We start from the raw sequence: 13,618 nt of genomic DNA on the forward strand, positions 1-13,618 counted from the left end.
CTGCTGAAATCCAGGAACAAGGAGATGTAATAGGGAGCCATTTCCTCATTGTTATTTCATCTTTTCCTCTCCGTAATTCTCTTACCTTCTCAGTTTTGCCATGAATTGCAAAGCAAGGCTATGAGAGTGGAAAAAGCTGGAGTCTAAGATGCGCCATTCTTTATTGTAGCAGTGGATGGTTAGTGCCAGCGACTCTGCATCAATTCAGTGGAGGATTTGATTTGTTTCTGTTGACGAGCACTGTTAATTTCCTCTCCCGCCTCATTAAGCTCTAACTGCCAATTAATGTCTTTTGTTCTCGGTAATGGCTGCCTCCCAAACAGAGCTGCACACACGCGCACACACGGACAAAGGCTTACACAACAATAGGGGAAAAAGTATCAGTAGTACACCCCTACAGATGGGGAAAAAAGAGTGAGAAAGGGAGTCGTTGATTAATTGGGAGCTCGGTTGAACAGCAGGCAGACAGGATCTCTCATTAGCTCCTCTTCAAACTCCACCAGCACTCAGACACCACTCGTAGCCCCTCAGGACGTGAGGTCACGATCTCCCATGGCAACAGTTAGACAGACTAACAACACCCTAATTGCGAAGACCTAAACAATGACACCATAACTTTACAAGTTACAAGTTAGCCACATAGGCACATAGAAAAAACACTTTGGACTACAAAAGCTGCTTTGGGGAACAACAGTATTCGTTGATGTAGTTTAAGGAAGACATCAAACAGCCCAAAAAAATTTTTATGGTTTAGGTGGTATAGTTTGTTTATCTCTGGAGAATGGTTGTGTGTCACAGCACTCATCTCCGCTTTGAGAAATTCTCAACTATGGTCCCATTATTAGCAAAGAGTGGCTTTTTTGAAACACGGGGCTTTTAGATTGTCGAGTGTCGGGGAGAACCACGCTTCACCCTTTGGTCCATTAAGAAAGAATGGCTGTTTTTGTTCCAGCAAGGCAACAGAGACAGATACTTTCTGCGAGCGCTCCTATAGGGGCTTTTATGGGAAAAAATTATTATGCTGTGATTCAGTTTTCAAAGAGATCCATCTGAAAGGTTTTTGAACCTTACATTTTCAAAATGATCTTAATGAACTTTGGTCAGGCCCAACTTCTGAAGAGAACAGTCATCAACTTTTCATTTGAGTATGAGAGAGAGAGAGTGGGAGAGAAAGAGAGAGAGAGCGCTAGTAAGCGAGAGAGAGGGTTCATACATTTTTAGAGCATTTTTATGGACCTCAAAGAATGAAGGCAGTGGTGTACTGTATGTGTGTTTGTGCATGCAAGTAGACTGCAGAAATTTAATTCATAACCTGCTCTCATCTAACATAACATTCCCAAACCATGCTCTCAACAAAGAAAGAATTTGCATTTGATAGCAATATTCATATTATTGCATATAGCTAGCACCAGCCAAAACATCGATATTAACAATCTTTTATGTACAGGTGCATCTCAATAAATTAGAATGTCATGGAAAAGTTCATTTATTTCAGTAATTCAACTCAAATTGTGAAACTCGTGTATGAAATAAATTCAGTGCACACAGACTGAAGTAGTTTAAGTCTTTGGTTCTTTTAATTGTGATGATTTTGGCTCACATTTAACAAAAACCCACCAATTCACTATCTCAACAAATTAGAATACTTCATAAGTCCAATAAAAAAAAAACATTTTTAGTAAATTGTTGGCCTTCTGGAAAGTATGTTCATTTACTGTACATGTACTCAATACTTGGTAGGGGCTCCTTTTGCTTTAATTACTGCCTCAATTCGGCGTGGCATGGAGGTGATCAGTTTGTGTCACTGCTGAGGTGGTATGTGTAGGGTATCATACCGAATCAGACAATTTAAGATTCCATCAAGAACATGGTTGAAACACGAGGAGCCGAATTCCACAGAAAGGCCCAAGACACAGGATGTTCGTAAATCAGATCCTGGCGCCACAAGCCTGAAGCAAGTCCACCAACTAGCAGCTTTGAGTAGCTCACAGCATTTAAACAAAAGAACACTTATTGACAATTCCAAGGAGATTGTCCATTTTGGGGCAAGTTATCAAGATTAATGGTCAAAGAGATGCACAGCGTGACCATCACATGTAAACCAGTGATAGTAATCACTGGTCACGAGCTCTTTGGATTGACTTTCCCCCACCTAGAAGACAAAGAACAGACTGAGATTCCATAGGAGACCTTTTTAACCTCTCTGGTCTTCATAGAACATGTCCACATACATCCACAGAATGGCACAGAAACTGCCTTTCCATGTAAATATGCATCTAAATGACACTAAAAGGACTTGTGAGCAACTAATCATTTCTATGCATAACTCCATATTATATATGTAACCCACGTGTGTGTCTATCAGGTCTTAATCATTTATTATGTATGTATTTTGAATAACTATTGAATAGTTTATAGGATCATATTCATGTTTAGTATATGTGTGTTTGAATCTTCTTGCTGGAAACGTTTCTTCCAATCAATTCTTTGTCAAATGTATCATATTCTTGTTATAGAAATCATGTCCAAAAGTATACTCCGCAAGAGCGTTAAAACTCGGACCATGTGCCTGATGAGATAACATTTTGATTTATGAATTGGGAGGAGAAATATACAACACCCCAGCAAAGACGATATCTAATTGGTCAAAACACCATTTGGGAGGTGTCCAAAAGCCCAGTTTAAATACTCAGGACACCATCAAATCATGCCTTGACCCCAGCCTCAGTCCGTTCCTTGTGAAGTTCACTCAAATTCTTGAATCGATTTTGCTTGACAATCCTCATAAGGCTGCGGTTCTCTCGGTTGGTTGTGCATCTTTTTCTTCCACACTTTTTCCTTCCACTCAACTTTGTTAACATGCTTGGATACAGCACTCTGTGAACAGCCAGCTTCTTTGGCAATGAATGTTTGTGGCTTACCCTCCTTGTGAAGGGTGTCAATGATTGTCTTCTGGACAACTGTCAGATCAGCAGTCTTCCCCATGATTGTGTAGCCTAGTGAACCAAACTGAGAGACCATTTTGAAGGCTCAGGAAACCTTTGCAGGTGTTTTGAGTTGATTAGCTGATTGGCATGTCACCATATTCTAATTTGTTGAGATAGTGAATTGGTGGGTTTTTGTTAAATGTAAGCCAAAATTATCACAATTAAAAGAATCAAAGACTTCAACTACTTCAGTCTGTGTGCACTGAATTTATTTAATACACGAGTTTCACAATTTGAGTTGAATTACTGAAATAAATGAACTTTTCCACGACATTCTAATTTATTGAGATGCACCTGTATATTAACCGCTTTGACAGGTCACAGACAGTATTAGAGAAGATGGGCTACTTATAGAAAAATTAATAGGCTGCTATTTTTACTTTTACTTTACACTTTTCAATTGTTGATAGATTTTATGTACGCTAAAACACGCATTAACTGGACTTCATTTCAGTTACTTCATTTGAGCAACACTCTTGAAAATAAAGGTTCCAAAATATTATTGGGGACAAAAAAAAAAAAAAACTCTGTGAACAAGAAATTGAGATTTTTAGGAACATTTCACTAATCTAAAAATCTTTTTCCACTATAAAGAACATGGATGTTAAAGGGGTCATGAACTGAGAAATCAAAATTCCCTTGATTTTTTGACATATAAGAGGTCATTGTACAATAAAAACATCCTGTAAGTTTCAGAACTCAAAACTTTCTCGTTAGTCGAAAAATAGCTTATTTGAAGCCAATCTGCCAAAATGACAGGTTGTGGAATGTGCCAGAAGAAGAATCTCCACAGAAGAACATCAATGCCTGCTTCTACATTACTGCCTGTTTAGCCCTGCCCACTGATTTGCACACATAGTGTAAATAACTAGAGAGGCAAACGCAGGTCTATGCAGAAACCAAATGATAAAGATGCTCCGAAGTAGGGGTGGAACGGTTCTCGGTAAAAAATCGAACCGTACGGTTCTCCACCCACGGTTCGGCACGCACTTGCACCGCAGTTCAACTTAAAGGGTTAGTTCACCCCAAAATGAAAATTCTGTTATTAATTACACACCCTGATGTCGTTCCAAACCCGTAAGACCTTTGTTCATCTTCGGAACACAAATTAAGATATTTTTGATGAAATCCGAGAGCTCTCTGACCCTGCATAGACAGCAACGCAAGACCCAGAAATGTAGTAGTTCCCAGACCCAGAAATGTAGTAGTAAGGACATCGGTAAAATAGTCTATGTGACATCAGTGGCTCAACTTCAATTTTGCGAAGCTACGAGAATACTTTTTGTGCGCAAAGAAAACAAAAAATAACGACTTTATTCAACAATTCTTCTTCCCCAAGTTACCGTATTCCGCCAATTTGGAGAGTATCACGACGTATGTGCACGCTTTCCCTGAACGTAAACAAGGTGCAGCGCATGCGTGTTCTCCGCCAGCAGTGTTGTTTATGTTCAGGGAAAGCGTGAGTATGCGTCGTGATAGATCTATCTCCTCACTGGCCTTATTTGATAGTATTGTAGGCATTAACAAGGCAGAAGTGAGGCTTCAACTTCCTGTCACTAAGCAGCTGTTGCTGTGTTTACATATCAAACTGTGTATCATTAAACCCCTCCAAAGCACTCCACAGAGAGACTTAATGTGAAAAAGGAAGCCTTAAAACAGAAACAGAACAAGTTTACGCCAGTACAGAAGCTTGCATTAGAAATTAAATAAAAGGTTTAAAAAAAGAAGAAAAAAACATGCAGCTGTAAGTGGAAAGATGTGTGTAAGTGTGTGAGAGAGCAATGTAATGTTCATGATTCCTTGAAAGAATGAAAGAAAGTCATACAAAGTTGGAATGGCATGAGGGTGAGTAAATGATAACAATGTTTGTTTATGTGCAAACAATACCTTAAATAAAATAATATAAGTAAAGGAAAATAGAGACAATATATTCATGAATAGACAAACACATACTGTACTACATGTGAACTAAGAATCATATTTTACTTTTTGTAAAAGTTTCATGGAGTCTTATGGACTATCGGACGCTAGTTGCTGAAAGCAAAACAAAACCCAAAACTAAATCATCTCCAGATCCAGCACAAGCATTTTCAGATCCAGACACCCTCCTCTCACATTCTCTGTTCCCACCACTGATCAGTGGATTACACTGATCAAATGAGACAGACAATATGCCCAACATGGTGGCAAAGCAGCCATCCTGCTGTGCCAGGGATTGATAGAACTCACTCACTCGCCTCTGCCAACCCATAGAGGACATGCAGACAGGGCCTGGCACGGGTCCTGAGCCCTGACCACTGCAGCTTCACGCTCATGATCTGGGATTCCTGGGATTTCCTGTTAGCACACATGCATGAAACAAAAAGTACACATTTACACACTGATAGCATTAGCAAGAAACTGTTTTGGCCTGCTAACAGAGTTACAGCAAAAGAATAGAGACAGAAATATTCATCCATCTCTTTCTGGAACACACATTTAACACTTGTCCTACCTGGAAAGTTTAAAGTTTCAAACATTCAATTTGAAATATTAACATTATAATTGAATAGAAAAATGGTAATTATTAATATTATACCATAAAATGATTATTAAAGTATAATAATATCAAACATGTAAAACTGCCAGTATTTAAATTGACTTATCAAAACAGTTATTTTATTCTCCACACAATTTATAGTGGGATTAACTGCTGTCATCAAAACTAAAGAACTCTCCCCCATCTGTTTTCCATTTCTGTTCTGATTCTACTTCTGTTTCTCATTATTCTATTTAATAAAGCGATTAAAACAATGAAATTAAAAATAAAAATATATGTTTAATGAGTTGTTTTGTGGTCCATTAGAAATCGGTGCTCTGTCTCACCACTTAAATTAGATGGCAAAACTTTGAACACATTTGAGAGCACGGAGAATATTATTTATTTTGAGTGCAGGTATTCATTGAATATTCTTTTTAATTTGAATATGCATACGCATTTTAATTTGAGTATTTAATTTGAATATTTTAACAATAATTAAAAAGATTTTTTAAGGATACTATTTAGGTTATATTGACATTTGGCTTAGACTGTACTGACCATACATATACAGCATATTAGAATATTACTATTGTCATACATACTATACATGTTTGCATAAATCTGAAGTGCTTGATACACGAAAACAAGTTTTCCTTGCAGCCAAATTTCAGATGTAAAACAGTAAGATAAGCAATTATCCAAGCATCAAGTCTCCATTTGCATCCTCACCTGACAAGAGCAAAAGTTCAACTGCACATCCAGAACACAATCAACAATCTCCTTTTCTCTAGTCACTCAGTGATCAGTCTTTTCTCTTTCTACCACTTGTTTCTCCTTGATCACTCTTTCAACCTCTCCTTTTCATTCCCCCCTCTACCGTCTCCTCCCTTTCCTGGTGGTAATGCTTTTAGGTAGGGATAGAAAGATGTCATACAGTGCAATGGGCACCTCAAGTCAAAGCAATGCGATATTAAAGCAGGACATGTTGTACGATTTGCTTCACTTGTCTTACTATACTGTATATTAGGTGTCAAAGGGAGGAATCTCCAAGGCTGCATTGAACCTACAGGCTTGGATAAACAGAAAAAAAGGCAAGCTGACAGTATGGTGACAGGTTGTATCCTACACATACGGTTCCATATAAAGAATAGTGGAGGGTCTATATCCTAGAAATGGGTACAAGTGATCCTGTTGGCCATCAGTATGCTAGTCAAATCAGCAGAAGAGGGATGCACTTTTTTTATCTTTTACAGCTTTAATGGATAAGATGATTAATGAATGATATGTTTGGTCATTTTCTCTTGTAAAGACTGCGTTATTTCACCTTACCTGCGTTATGCCCAATTTTAAGCTTTAGGGCTTCCAGCCTCATAAACAACAGCCTCTTTTCTTCTCTGTCTTACTTGTACCCTCTCCCTCTCTTCTGTGATCCAGGGGTTTTCGAACATTTTTTGATGTCAAGGACCCCCAAATGTGACAATCCCCTTGGGAATGACTATTTTCTAAATATATCTATATATTTGTGTGTATGTGTATACAAATAAATAACCTATCAATAACATAATCAACTTCTTTCAAATAACATTAAAAGATCTTAATTATTCCAAAGACTTCTTTCTAAAAACATTAAAAGATTATTTATTTATTTATTATATAATTATTCCATATATATATATATATATATATACTTCAGTGATTTTTTTTCCTTTTTTCAAATACATTTAGTAAAATCTTCTCTCTTTTTTTTTCTAAAATGTGAACTCTCTCATGGCCCTTTTTATTAAGACCCCAGTTTGAAACCCCCTGCTCTCATCTCATCTCATAATGATCTCAACTTACTGTAAGGTGCATGTAATTTAGGTTTTGCTGGTTGGTTGTTTACAGTATTGTTAGTGAAGCAGAATAATCCATTACTGAAACTATCGAAACCAGCTTTGCATTATGTTAAACAAAAGAACATGCATTCATCTGCATGTAAACCTGGGGAATTGTAAAGTAATACGCAGTCGAGTGTATGAAAGCCGTGAAGGTGGAGAGTATTTACTGACAGAAGCAGTTGTGCACCAACCACCAACTGTGTCACTCTCACACACAAACATCACCATCTGCTCCTGTGTGCGCCGTTAGCCCAGTGTGTAATGTGTGTGTAGGTGGGTCAGCTCAGTCACGGCAGCGATCAGGGACAGAGGCGGAAAAAAGTACCTCATCAGATTAGGAAGAAAAATGCTTATGGTGTCAAGAGGTATGAAATACAACCAGCCCCATCTGTCCTCACTCTCTCAGTGTCATTATCATCAACTCTCTAATTATTCTCATTACGACTGTTTATTTAGAGGCACAGTAGTCATTCTCACATGGTAGCGTCATTCACAACATACCTCGAGAGCACGACCACCGGTGCCCCGTCGGCTCTGACATTCATCGATCAGCGCTAGCACCAGACAGACAGGTCATGCTTCACTTGGACTACTGAGGCTGAGATCTACAAGAACACCACTGCGACCTAAACGAATAAAAAGATGCTCATGAATATAAAAAAACATCAGCCTTTAAGGATTTAATGACATTTCTGAGGCAGTGAGTTGACAACCACCCTCAGTGCACCAGTAACCACAGGAAATCATTAGCAGTAAGAGCTCATTTCAGCTCTGCTCCGTCTGACTGAGGAGCTAAAGGAGAACTTCATAATCATGTTAAATTAAAGGTCCTTTAGATTTAATCTCACCCTTTCCAATTTCTTAATTACTTATTTGTCCCAATTATTTGCTTTACTGAGCCCATTAACGTCCCTTTTCACCTCAGAATTAACCAGTAGCAGCTGTAATCATGCCAGTGTGAAGCCCTCTTCATTAGAGCACACACACACACACACACACACACACTGGGGAACATGTCAGAGGAAGCTCACACTCTTCTGATGAAAACCAGCATTCAGGTGGCGTTTCAGAGGAAGAACCCAACTGTGCTGAGATGATCTGTAGCTGTCACCAGTGGCGGTGAAAATGGGAGGAGGACGATTTAATGTTAATAAAATTCACAATTCATTTCAGTTCATGTCTCAGAATGTGTATTTTTTGTTTGTAATTTCACAGTTGTAATATCATAACGTGAAAGCGTCGCTTTTCTATCGCGAATGTGCCGAATCTGCTGATGTAATTACAACCGCTAGGTGATATAGAAGGGGAGGGGGAGGCCGGGGGAGAGGGGAGCTCTCGTGCCTCCGTTGGTAAAAAATTAGCCAATCAGCATCGAGTGTTCTTACAATTAGTGTGCCTCCTCTATTTTAAAACCCACGAACCTCCACTGGCTGTCACACTTTCCTACACACACACACTTATCACAGAATATGAATCATCATCCAATACTCATGTCCCACTCTTTGTGTGATGTATCACTGCATATGTAATGTAATTTATGTGTAAAATAAAATATTTCCTCAAACAGTCACCTTCTCAGCATGGTGCAAATCTTTCATATCTGCTGTGAATCATCCTGAAGATGTCTGCTCTGCTCGATCTGCCAAAACAGGATATTAACAATTAAAGCAGCGCCGATACATCATAATTTCTCAACACCCTAAAATGCTGGTACTTGACGGACATTTATCACTATAAGAATGAAGATGAGAACTGCATGTGCAGCAATGATAAATTATTTGAGAGATCTGCGACGATAGCGTAAGCCTTGCTGTGTTCTGTAAAAACCGAAGGAAAGAAGATTAATGTCATACTGCTGCTCAAAAGAGCTTCAAAAACATTGTCTGAATAAGGATTAAGGTGAAACCTTCCCAACTTTATCGGTCCATCTGTGTGGAACAGCATGCACTCGGCTCCTGCGGTTATTACATTTGATTTTGTCAGAGAGATGGGCCACAAAACTGTTCAGGGCAGGCCATTCAAGAAATGGACGGTTTGTTGGCACTGCTGCTAAATGACCTTAGCAGAGAGATTGAGCTATTATACTTTTAATGACCACTGCAGGAAATGTTCCCTTAATCCTGTCTGATTGCTGAAGTGATAAATTTCCACTTCCAGCAGGTTTAAAGCTAATGACCATTATGGACATACCTGATAATTAACTTCACAATAATCACATCCTGCTGCCATTTCCTCTTCCGTCCCGTCTGTCAGAGAGCACCATGATGGATGTAACTGTAAGGTATATTAGCATTTGTACACATGATCCAAACAATGAAATGGACAGAAACAATACGTTATACACACATACAGCAAACTTGATAAAAGATTATATTGTGATGTGATAAGCTTTTTCACCTCTTAACACTGTCCATAATGCACACTATTAATCAAATGTTTGGGGTCATTAAGATTTTTGGTAACACTTTCTATGAAGCTGTATTTATAATACATTATAAGGGTATACTTAAGGCATTATAATGAATGCATAATGCATTATAAAAAAACGTATAATATGTTATATCAACTCATGAATAATCATAACAACAGTTATAATACATCATAATACTTACGTATTTGTGGTTATAAGTTTAAGAGTAGGGATGCACGATATATCGGCCACCATAAGCAAATGTGTCATATTACACATTCATCTGATCTGATCTCTGATCTTATGGCCATTTGAGAGAATTTTTTTTTATTATTATTATTATTATTACTACTACTCATAAGTGGTCTTTGACCGCTTTAAGTAAAGTAGCATAAGAAAAATGGCAAGATATGAGACTTATAATACATTATAACTATGAGAAATACAATCCATTGTAAAAGTGGATGCAACGTGTTCATTGTGTTATAAATCATCATACTCTTAAAAGCTATAACCACAAATAAGTAAATATTATAATATATTAAAACTGTTCTTATGAATATTCATGAGAAGATACAACATATTGTAAGTTTTTTTATAATGCATTATGCATTCATTATAATGCCTTAACATTCATTTGATAAATGCTGTAAAAAAAAGTAACATTGTAAAATATTATTACAATTTAAAATAAAATTTCTATTTTAATATATTTGAAAAAGTAATTTATTCTTGTGATGGCAAAGCTGAATTTTCATTCGCCATTACTCCAGTCGTCAGTGTCACATGATCCTTCACAAATCATTCTAACATGCTGATTTGGTGCTCAAGAAACATTTCTTAAATATTATCAAGGTTGAAAACAGTTGTGCTGCTTAATATTTTTTTTTTTTTCAGGATTAATTTTATCAAGATTTTTTTTCAGTCCTTGCTAAATGGGTGTTTAAAAAATAATCTTTAAAAACTAAATTTTGCACAGTAGTGTATATTAGTGACAGAGCACAACCATTCTCAGCATAGACAATAATAATGTTCCTTGAGCACCAAATCAGCATATTAGAATGATTTGCATGTGACACTGATGACTGGAGTAACGGCTGCTGAAAATTCAACTTTGCCATCACAAAAATAAATTACATTTTAAAATATATTCAAATAGAAAGCAATATTGCTGCTTTTACCGTTTCTGATCAAATAAACACAGCCTTAGTAAGCATTAAAGATTTTTTTTCAAACACATAACTTTTGCTGGCCCCAAAATTTTAGTGTAAGTGGTCTGTTTCTGCTATAATGTCTCAGACTGAACAAATATAAGACTGAACACAAAAGGAATGCGGTGAGACTGTCATGTTTGAGCTTTAATAACAGTAACTTTACCTCAGTCTTCAAATGAAAATGCTGCAAGAAACTCATGAACTCAGGATCACATACACACTAAACTGCCCTCTGTCTAACCAGACGGATGAAACTAATCTTCTCACACCGACTTCTCCTCCAGTTCAGTAGGAGTCTCCTCAAGAGCCACTAGAAAGATTCCTGAACACGCTCGTATCGCAGGATGAGAGAGACGGCAGTGGAGGATGAGTGAGGTTACCGTTTCATCTGGCTCAGTAAGCCCGAACTAATTTGAGGCCTGAGTGGAGAGGGCACTTGTGTGCAGGCCTGATGAAAGCTCTTCAGAGGAGAGAAAAGAGTGGAGGATTGTATCAAATCGCTGGTCGCTCTCATAGAGAAGCCCTTCTCTCTCTCCCTCTCTCGACGGAGCCTCTTCTCTCTCTCTCTCTTCCTCTTCAGCGGTGCCACTCAACAGGATAGTCCTTTAATCTCTACCTAGTCAGCTGCTCCCTTATTAAGAGTGAAACTAGGAAGAAACAAGAAAAAGAGAAAATAAAAACACACCTTGTCTATGTACAGCCTTTTCACATCAGAGCAAAAGAAATGAAAGAGATGAGAGAGCGAGAGCAGAACGAAAGCCTGCAGGAAAATCAGTATGTTGGGATTTGGAGTGCATCTCTCCCTCTCCTTCCTCCTCTCAGCACTTTTTCTGAGGAGAACATCAAACTCAGGGGCTACCAGCTAAGAAAGGTAAGCCGAAGGACCGAAGGAGAAAACAGAAAGCAACCAAAGGAGAGAAAAAAAAGAACCTTCTTCACAAATGCTAAAACAGCATTCACAGGAACTGAATTAGCTCTGGGTTTGAGGTTCTGAAAGGGCTTCTGGACAGGGAGAATAATGCAGACACCTGACTCGCCAAGCAGGGAAACAGAGCGGGTCAGTTCATCGTCTGAGGGAGACAATCAAAATCTGCAGCGATTAGTGAAAATCAATAACTCTCGTTTGATCGATCTATTGCCATTTAACAGGCTGGTACACCAGTCCAGAGCTGAATCATGAAAACTGACACTCCTTTGCCAACAGCAAGACCAACTTTATCATCCAGTCTGGTGTATTTAGACAGGAGTGCACACATTAGCAGTAAAGACTGCACTCATGCTAATGTGAAATAGAGTTCAAAATCTGTTTGTGAGAGATCGTAAGGTGTAAGAAAGGCATAACAGAGGCTTCAGCACTTCTCTGACAGCTATGATGGAAGTGGCATCATTTAGATGCAAGTTTCTTTTTTCCATTTTCAGCAAAGGCCCGTTCATACCAAGGACGAGGACTAGATCGTTTTAACAATCATTCCAATTCTATGTCAATTGCAAAGTCCACACCACAGCTATAAATATAACACAAGAGGAACAATATCATTGGAATCTGTGGCCATATAAAGCACTACACAGTTGGCAATTTGTATGCACAGTTTGACACATTTTACCACATTTAAATGTATATATTTTTTAGATTAGATTTCCCTCTAAAACCAGTGTAGACAATGCATTAAAAAAAGTCCACAGATTTCATCTGGGCTTTTCAGTCTCCAACACCAGTCCTTTTTCTCAAAATCAAAATAAGCATTAAGTTCAACACATTCCCCTCTTTCCTTCAACAATACAGGTTATGTTCAATGCCAAAAGAAAATAACTCAGTTCACCCTGTAAGGTTCTCACTTTTTTCAAAACTCCCATCAGTGCCAAGTAGAAATGGCACCTATAGATTTGAGTAGATACATGGTGTAGCCTGTGCTGTTGTGGGCAAACATTAATAGCAAAGTTCATGGGCAGAGGAAGCGTAAGAAAGTTTCATTTCTCTAAATTACAGTCATTTTACTTGTAAATGTGGGAGAAGGTGAGAGACAGACATTTACAGCAATCACACGCTTAATGAAACCAGCTCAAACCATCAGAATAAATCGAATGACACAAACGCACTTCCTGGCTGATAATCCACTTGAGGTTAGGAAATCGAAAGATTGTGTTGTGTGTCACCAGCTGTGGCTGGGGGACCACAGGGCATATTTGAGTCAGCTGGGTCTGTGGTTGCAACAGATAGCTGAGGCAGCAAAAACGGTCTCTTTTACACACACACACACACACACACACAGACACACACAGACACAGACACAGACACACACACACACACACAGTCAGCCTTTCAGCAGCTTGACACCATGTGGGAACATCTAGATAACATTTCCAGCGTTCCTGGCCTCTGTCATTAGTCTACATACTTAAGACATATGGGGGTTAATGGGACACACACCCAGCCTGTGATTCAAATCCAACAATAGTGCTCTCAATTAAACCAACATTCATGACACGTTTTATGAAAAAAAAAAAAAAAGTTTATTGAATTAACAACTGTACATGATCAGTGCTGACACAGTTTGCTACATACTTTGGTGTGAATTTGCGAGATTGTGAAAGGCAGGCGGGGCAGGTTT

The 13,618-nt window shown here is 38.3% G+C and overlaps 1 long non-coding RNA gene across 1 annotated transcript in view; it reads left to right on the forward strand.

Moving 5' to 3' along the window:
- The first annotated feature begins 13,331 nt into the window (after positions 1 to 13,331).
- The window catches only part of LOC107700481 (uncharacterized), a 1,350-nt gene continuing 1,063 nt past the window's right edge, over positions 13,332 to 13,618 (forward strand). Inside the window, exon 1 of the long non-coding RNA XR_001635552.1 lies at positions 13,332 to 13,614. This is a non-coding gene — a long non-coding RNA (uncharacterized LOC107700481). The remainder of the gene's footprint in view (positions 13,615 to 13,618) is intronic.

The sequence above is a fragment of the Sinocyclocheilus anshuiensis genome, unplaced genomic scaffold (assembly GCF_001515605.1).
Source record: "Sinocyclocheilus anshuiensis isolate Anshui unplaced genomic scaffold, SAMN03320099.WGS_v1.1 scaffold154, whole genome shotgun sequence".
Classification (NCBI taxonomy): domain Eukaryota; kingdom Metazoa; phylum Chordata; class Actinopteri; order Cypriniformes; family Cyprinidae; genus Sinocyclocheilus; species Sinocyclocheilus anshuiensis.